Source organism: Gracilinanus agilis, chromosome 3 (assembly GCF_016433145.1).
Source record: "Gracilinanus agilis isolate LMUSP501 chromosome 3, AgileGrace, whole genome shotgun sequence".
Classification (NCBI taxonomy): Eukaryota; Metazoa; Chordata; class Mammalia; order Didelphimorphia; family Didelphidae; genus Gracilinanus; species Gracilinanus agilis.
Genome location: NC_058132.1, coordinates 648,982,451 through 648,989,079, shown reverse-complemented (window position 1 = coordinate 648,989,079; position 6,629 = coordinate 648,982,451). Strand labels below are relative to the sequence as shown.

Below are 6,629 nucleotides of genomic sequence, written 5' to 3'. Positions count from 1 at the left end.
GGCAGCCGTGCGAGGAGCGGGCGGTGGCGGCGGTGGCGGTGGCGGCGGCCGTGCTGGGAGCGGAACGCCGTGCAGGGTGAGCGGGCGGAGGTCCGGCAGGGGAGGGGAGGGGAGGGGACAGGAGGGAAGGGGACCCGGAGTCTGGGGAGGAGCTCGGGCCGGGCGGTGGGGGAGGGGAGGGGCTGCGGGCGCGCGAGCGTGAGCCGGGGGTGGGGGGGCAGGCTGCGCGCGCGCTCCTGAGCCTCCCGCCCCTCCCTCTCGGCCCCTCCCGGAGCCGGGGAGGCTGGGCTGGGGTTGCGGGCCGAACCCCCTTTCTACTCTGCTCTGGGACCTCCTACGGGCTGGTCTCGGTGAGGGTCGAAGGGGAAACTGAGGCCCGGAGGGGGCCCCGTGGTACCAGGATGGCCCGGGAAGGGGTAGCTCTCTCAGCGCTCCCAAAAGAGGAGCGAAAAGGCGGGGCTCCTAGCGCCCAGTCTGGCCCCGGGGTGCCCAGCCACTGGACGCTCCTTGGTCGGTCCCCGGGAGGCCCCGCAGTGGCGGGGAAACGCCCGGTCCAGGCCGGTGGCTGGAGGGCGGAGAAACCCCGAGGGGCTTCCCTCCCTCTGTTTGTCAGTCCGAGTTGGCTCTGGGCCGAACTGTGCTGACGGACCCTCCTAATGGCGGTGACCTTGGGGCCGGGGCCATGGGAATCCTTCCTCCACGCGGGACAGTTCGGAGCTCCTGTCTCAAGCCCGCAGGCACTGAGGACCCGCTTAGCTGCGGGAGCCCTCTGAACTCCTCGGCCTGGGCCTGACTGGATGGGCCTGGGGCCTCAGGAAGTTAAGGTGCCATGGGGCCACTCCCTGGGTGAGCGATTAATGAAGGGCGGGCCCTGGAGCCCGGTCACCTCCGAAGCAGGAGGAGCCCTGAAGAGAGCGTCCCAAGGCATGGGCTGGCAAACCCAGGGACCTTCACGTGCTGCCCCCTCCATCCTGCTGGGCAAAAGCAGATGCCATGCAAAACTCTAACACTAGCACAAACTTTCTTGAGGCATTAGTGACGGCAGGAAAAGTAATATAGTCTGGCGGCTCAGGTCCTCCTGGGGTGGGGGCAGCGGCTGCCTTATTAACAGATTCTCCGAGGCTCTCCCAGGTTGCCCAACAGAGCCCTGTGCCCATGTTGGTGGGAACCAGTTCTTTATCACAGAATCTCCCATCAAGAGGACTGCAGAGACCATCCAGTGCCCTCCCCCCATCCCCCAGCAAGCCCTGGGCATAGCCAGCCTTGACTGAGGAGAAGCCCCCAGCACTGTGCCTGGCAAATGGGCATAAGCTCCCAAGGAAGCAGGAGGCCCCATTGTAGTCCTGCCCCAGAAGCTGGAAAAGTATCTGTCTCCAAGTGGGGCCATCCTGGCCAGCTTCTGCCTGTACAGTCTCCTGGGCAAGAGGCCTCCCAGCCACTCCCCAGCATGCCCCCAAAGTTGCCCTTTGTCCTGCCCTGGTAGGCCAGGCAGAGCGAGTGCATGCCCTTCCCTGCTGCATACATCCTGGGTTCCTTTAACCAGTCTACTTTTGGTTCAAGGCCTTCTTAATCTTCAGGGTAATCTGCAGCTCATGGCTGCCCTTCCCGAGCCCCAGCTTCCTGTGGGCTCTGTCCCCTCTTCTAGACACACTGTGTAGATTTTTGGCTCCCACACGTACTGATCTGCCCACGTTGGGTTGGGCTTTTTTTCAATCTCCCAACCAGGCAGGCTCTCCCACAATCTCTTCTATATGAAATTGGGAAAAGAAATACGTTTTCTGAAGCACCTGCTATCTGCCAGGCACTGTGCTGTGCCCTCCCCAGTTAGGATTTCATTGACACTGAGTGACTTGCTCAGAGGCCAGGTTTTAATTCAGATCATCCTGAGTCCAGGCTCCCTAGGGGAAGCCAAGTGGAAGAGTTTACATTTATCCCTATTTGCCTTTTTCAGTTTAGTCTAATTTTTTATTGCCCCAATCATCCATTGTGCTTTGTGGTCAGTTGAAAATATAGTAAGTAACCTTGCTAGTAATTGATTAAAAATGTTCAGCACCAGGGGATAACTGGTGGCTCAGTGAATTGAGAGTCAGGCCTGGAGATGGGAGGTCCTGGGTTCAAATATGGTCTCAGATACTTCTCAGTTATATGACCGTGGGCAAGTCACTAAACCCCCATTGCCTTGCCTTTATGGCTCTTCTACCCTGGAACCCGTACACAATACTGATTCTAAGAAGAGAAGAATTTGCAAAAATAAAAATGTTCATTGACAAAGAGTGTCTACTACAGAGCTAGACAACCCAACTTGGTGGGGTGGGATGGCAATAAGTGTTTTAGATTTGTGTTTGAATCCTCCCTTGTCTATGTGAAGTTGGTCAAATCCCTTTACCTCTTGGTGCCTCAGTTTCTTCTTCTGTAAAATGGAGATATTACTTAGCACCCACTTCACAGGATTGTGCTGGGGCTTAAGTGTGATCAGATATGTAAAGCATTTTACAATATATTTTTAAACTCTTATGTCACCTTCTGAGTGTATCAGTTCCAAGGCAGAAGAACCTTAAGGGCTGGGCAAAGGGGGTTTAGAGACTTGTCCAGGGTCACAAAGCTAGGAAGTGTCTGAGGTCAGATTTGAACCTGGGTCCTCCCATCTCTAGATCTGCCTCTCAGCCCACTGAGCCACCCAGCTGCCCACCCACTTTTCATTTCTTTAAGGGATTCTGCTATTATCCTTATCACCAGCATTATTATTGTTAGTTTGCAAGTTGACATCAAACCATTCATCCCAGGCATTCTACCAGATCTGTTTTCTGCCATGCTCTAGAAAGCCAAACCTCATTTTCTGATACTATTTCTTTGCTGGTCATTCCTTTCCCAAGTCCGCTTTTCTCTTTGGAAGCTCCAGTTTTAGATTAACCCTTTTGCTCACTGAGGCTTCTCCTTGGGCCTTGCAACTAGTAGATGCCTACTCAGTGTTGACTCAGTCGAATTCTGTTTGTTGCCTAAAATGTAGACTGATTCTTTAAATTCTCTGGCAGTTTCTCTCAGTGCCCATGTGACTCAACAGAAGCGGGTGGAAATTGCCAGGCCTGGCCAGCTTTGGGAAGCTTGTCACCAAACTACCCCCACTAGCCATCTCTCCTTCCCCAATCTGCCTGGACCTGGTCTTGCCAGCACCCCTGTCATAGCTTCTCTGAGGATAAGCAGGTACCTGTTGCTTAGAGCTTGGGTTCAACTTCCTTCCTTTTCATTGTGAAGAGCCTCAGAGAGTTGGTTTGTCCTTTTTACTCCCTCTTGCTCAGTGCCTCAGCCTTCCTCTTTCCAGCCTTTTCAGGCTGTTCAAGTGTTGCTTCCTGCCCCTCCAGGTCCTTTTGGAATGTTTTTGAATGAGAACATTCTTCTTGGGAGAAAGTCAGAGGGGGTAGCTCATCTTGCCCTTGGAGCATGAGGAGCCATTAGCCATTCTCTGTGGCAAAAATAGCCAACATCTTGTAGCCTCAGCAGGCCATTCAGCTCTCCATTAATCCTGATTTGGTGTGGGTCATATAAGCATAGAGTTGGGGCTGTAAGTAACCTTCCAGGTCATCGAATCCAACCTCCTCATTCCGACTTGCTTAGGGTCACACAGCGAGGAAGCCTTTCTGACCTCAAGTCCATTGTTCTCTTTATTGGGACATACATCATTTTGGAACTTAGTTGAATAATTTTATCTGAAATCTCTGCGGTGATTGGGGCCCTCCTGTTTGTAGTGCTTGGGAAGTTGAGTAATGGGGGAGGAGGAAGTATCAGAGGACTCTGTGTCTGACCACCCATCTAAAGGTCTGGTTTTCTCTCTCTTGCTGTCTCTTAGTGTACTGAATTCTTACAAGGGACTGCAGCCCTTTTGCCTTTCTGCAGTACATTAAACTCTGGCATGGCAGGGTCGGGGTGCAGACTTCTATGAGGCTTCTTTGTCGGCTGTAGTGTGCTGGAATTGGCAGCAATCCGTGGATGGCTTTTTTTCCTACCTTAGAGTAAAAGAACTCTGTTTTCCTTTTTTCCTTTCTTTGTATTCTCATCTTTCTATTTTCTCAGCAGTCTTTTGTTGTTCTTTACCCATTTTCTTTACCCTGGTGTTGGGTGCCTTGGCATTATGGTGTTCTTCGAAGAAAGGCCTGCTTTCTAGTGAGAGGTCCCGACTCTAGTGAGAGAGCACTTGCTGGGCTCTGAGAAATGCCCTGAAGGTACTCCCTGATATGGTGCATGCCCTTGATTCTCTCCATGACCATCCCCCTCCAGACCATGGGAAGATTCTATTCTGATCCCATTTTAAGGCTTTGTTTGGGGAGCACTCCAATACCTAAGGCTGCTGTCACTTATTCGGGGCTCTCTCTTTTTCACCCTTTGTGATTCTGCTTCTTCTCTGGCCTTTGGGGCAACTCATCTCTTCTCTCCTCTCTGTGTTCCCTTGCCTTACAGGAGGGCGGGAATGATTTTTTTCCCCATTTTTCCTTGAGCACAAACCCCTTAGCTGTTTAGCTGCCTAGATATGGCTGAGATTTAGAAATATTATAAACAAGGATCTTGGCTGTTGATACAAAGTGGTGATGATTGACTCCTGTGGACAGTAGTGAGGTAAACAGGACATGGACCGGCCAGGCACTTCCAGCCTGAGGCAGGAACCCTGAGAATGGCAGAAAAGAGGCAAATTTAGGGAAGAAGTACATACACAGTAGAATACTTATCATCTGAAATGAATTTGGAGTCTCTTTCTGAACATTTGTAGTGATTATGTAATTGGCCCTTGGCCAGGTGGGTAGAGCTCAGAACTAGAAGTTGGGAGGGATCTGCATTGAGATCCTCCTGAAATCCCCATTTGGCTGCTGACATTGGGCCAGTCACGTAATCTCTGTAAGTACCTGTCTTATCTGGAGATGGGAACAGTAATACAGACAGCGCCTGTATCCCAGGGTTTTGGGGATGCTGCTTCTTGAACTTTGATGATGATAGAAAGGGCAGAAAGATTCACAGTCTTGTCTTCAGAAAGGGAGAGGAAATGGCAAACAAGAAATGGAAGGTACCACTTGAAATGGTAACCTTGTGTCTGCTCCCATCAGATAGATCAGCATAAATCAGTAAGGATGGGGTGTTGGGGAGTGGGAGAGACTGGAAAGATGGTATAATTAAGCCCAAGGCATGTTTGATTTGTTGAAGTCTGAATAAAAACAGGGTTACTATGTTTCTGTTTTAGGCTGCAAGTCTTGCCTTTTGAAAAATTATTAGCTAATGTCTTTATCTTTATATATAGTTTCAGCATTTAGAATCCATGAGCTCCTAGTTTTTCTTTTGTTATCAGAATATGATCCGGCCAGCCTTTTTTCAAAGCAGTTTTTGTCAGTGGGTTTGAGTTAAGACTCTGGTCCTGGGCTGTTCTTTTAATTGGCCTCAGCCCCAAGTTCCTCATTTGCAATTGGGGAAGATAGTCCTTTAATTTATTTGATATTAATACTCACTTATCAGTGGTTTTTGTTTTAAAAAAGTAAACTATTTAGGGCAGGAAAATGGGAGCTAAATGGACTTCTCCAGTATAGATGGTAACAGTCTTTTTTATATGTCAGCATTAAGGCTATAGGTTATGTTTGCTGTTTCTGTTAATTTCCTTCGCTTTTTTTTTTTTTTTTAAGATCTTATCTTAAAGCTGAAGTAAATATTAAATGGGAAATTCCTGCCAAATCATTGCTTTGTGGTGTCAGAAAACAGATTTTGTTTCCCACTAATAATCTCAGAGCCATTTTCATTTTTTGAATGGTGTTATGGAATGAGTGGTGGCCTATGTCTTGCCTCTGACATTGACTGGCTGTGTGGCTCTGGGTAAGTCTTGTTTTCTCATCTGTGGAATAGGGCTCACTCTACTTCCACGGGAAAGGATTCAGTAAACCTTTAAGTGCTTCAGAGACTTGAGCTGCTGCGCTGCTGCTGCTGTTGCTGAAAACCAGCAGAATGATTATTTCTGTTTATCACCATCTTAGAGCTGGAAGAACACATGTGGCTTTTGTCCAATATTTCTGGCCCGAGAAATGTGTTCTTTACCTTTTTTCACTTGGCCCCCTTGGACAGCCATCTGCTGAAGCCTATCAAGTGTCCCTTCTCAGAATAATGGCTTTAAATGCAACAAGTAAAATACCTAGGATTACAAAGGGAACCATTTCTGTTGAAATATAGTTATGGAGCTATTAAAAAAAAAAAAAAAGGTTCATGAACCCGAGGTGAAGAAGCCCTGGGCTAGATCAAGCTGACTTGGATTGAGTTTTGCTTTTTAAAAGTGAGTAGGAAACTAAACAAGGTTAGCTTCTGTAGTCAATATACTTTGAAAGTAGAGTTTGTTAGCTTAGTGGATGGCCTAATGAGAAAAAAAAGTATTTCACATGTATTAAGTAATCCTCTCTTTCATTTTCATCTCATCCTTATGTTGGCTCAATGACAAAGAACCGAACCCTCCATCTCATTGTTTGCTTGTTTATTCTCCAGAAATAGTTTATTGTATTTCTTCCCTAAATACATATAGAGACCATTTTTAACATTTGTTTTTTGACATCTTATGATCCAGATGTCCTCCCTCCCTGAGACAGCAAGCAGGTTATAGATGTGCTATCAGG

The 6,629-nt window shown here is 48.5% G+C and overlaps 1 protein-coding gene across 1 annotated transcript in view; it reads left to right on the top strand.

The window, feature by feature from the left end:
• The first annotated feature begins 3 nt into the window (after positions 1–3).
• Positions 4–6,629, top strand: part of FARP2 (FERM, ARH/RhoGEF and pleckstrin domain protein 2) — a 108,257-nt gene continuing 101,631 nt past the window's right edge. The window contains exon 1 of the mRNA XM_044669514.1: positions 4–76. The gene's annotated coding sequence lies outside the window, so the exon portion shown is untranslated. The remainder of the gene's footprint in view (positions 77–6,629) is intronic.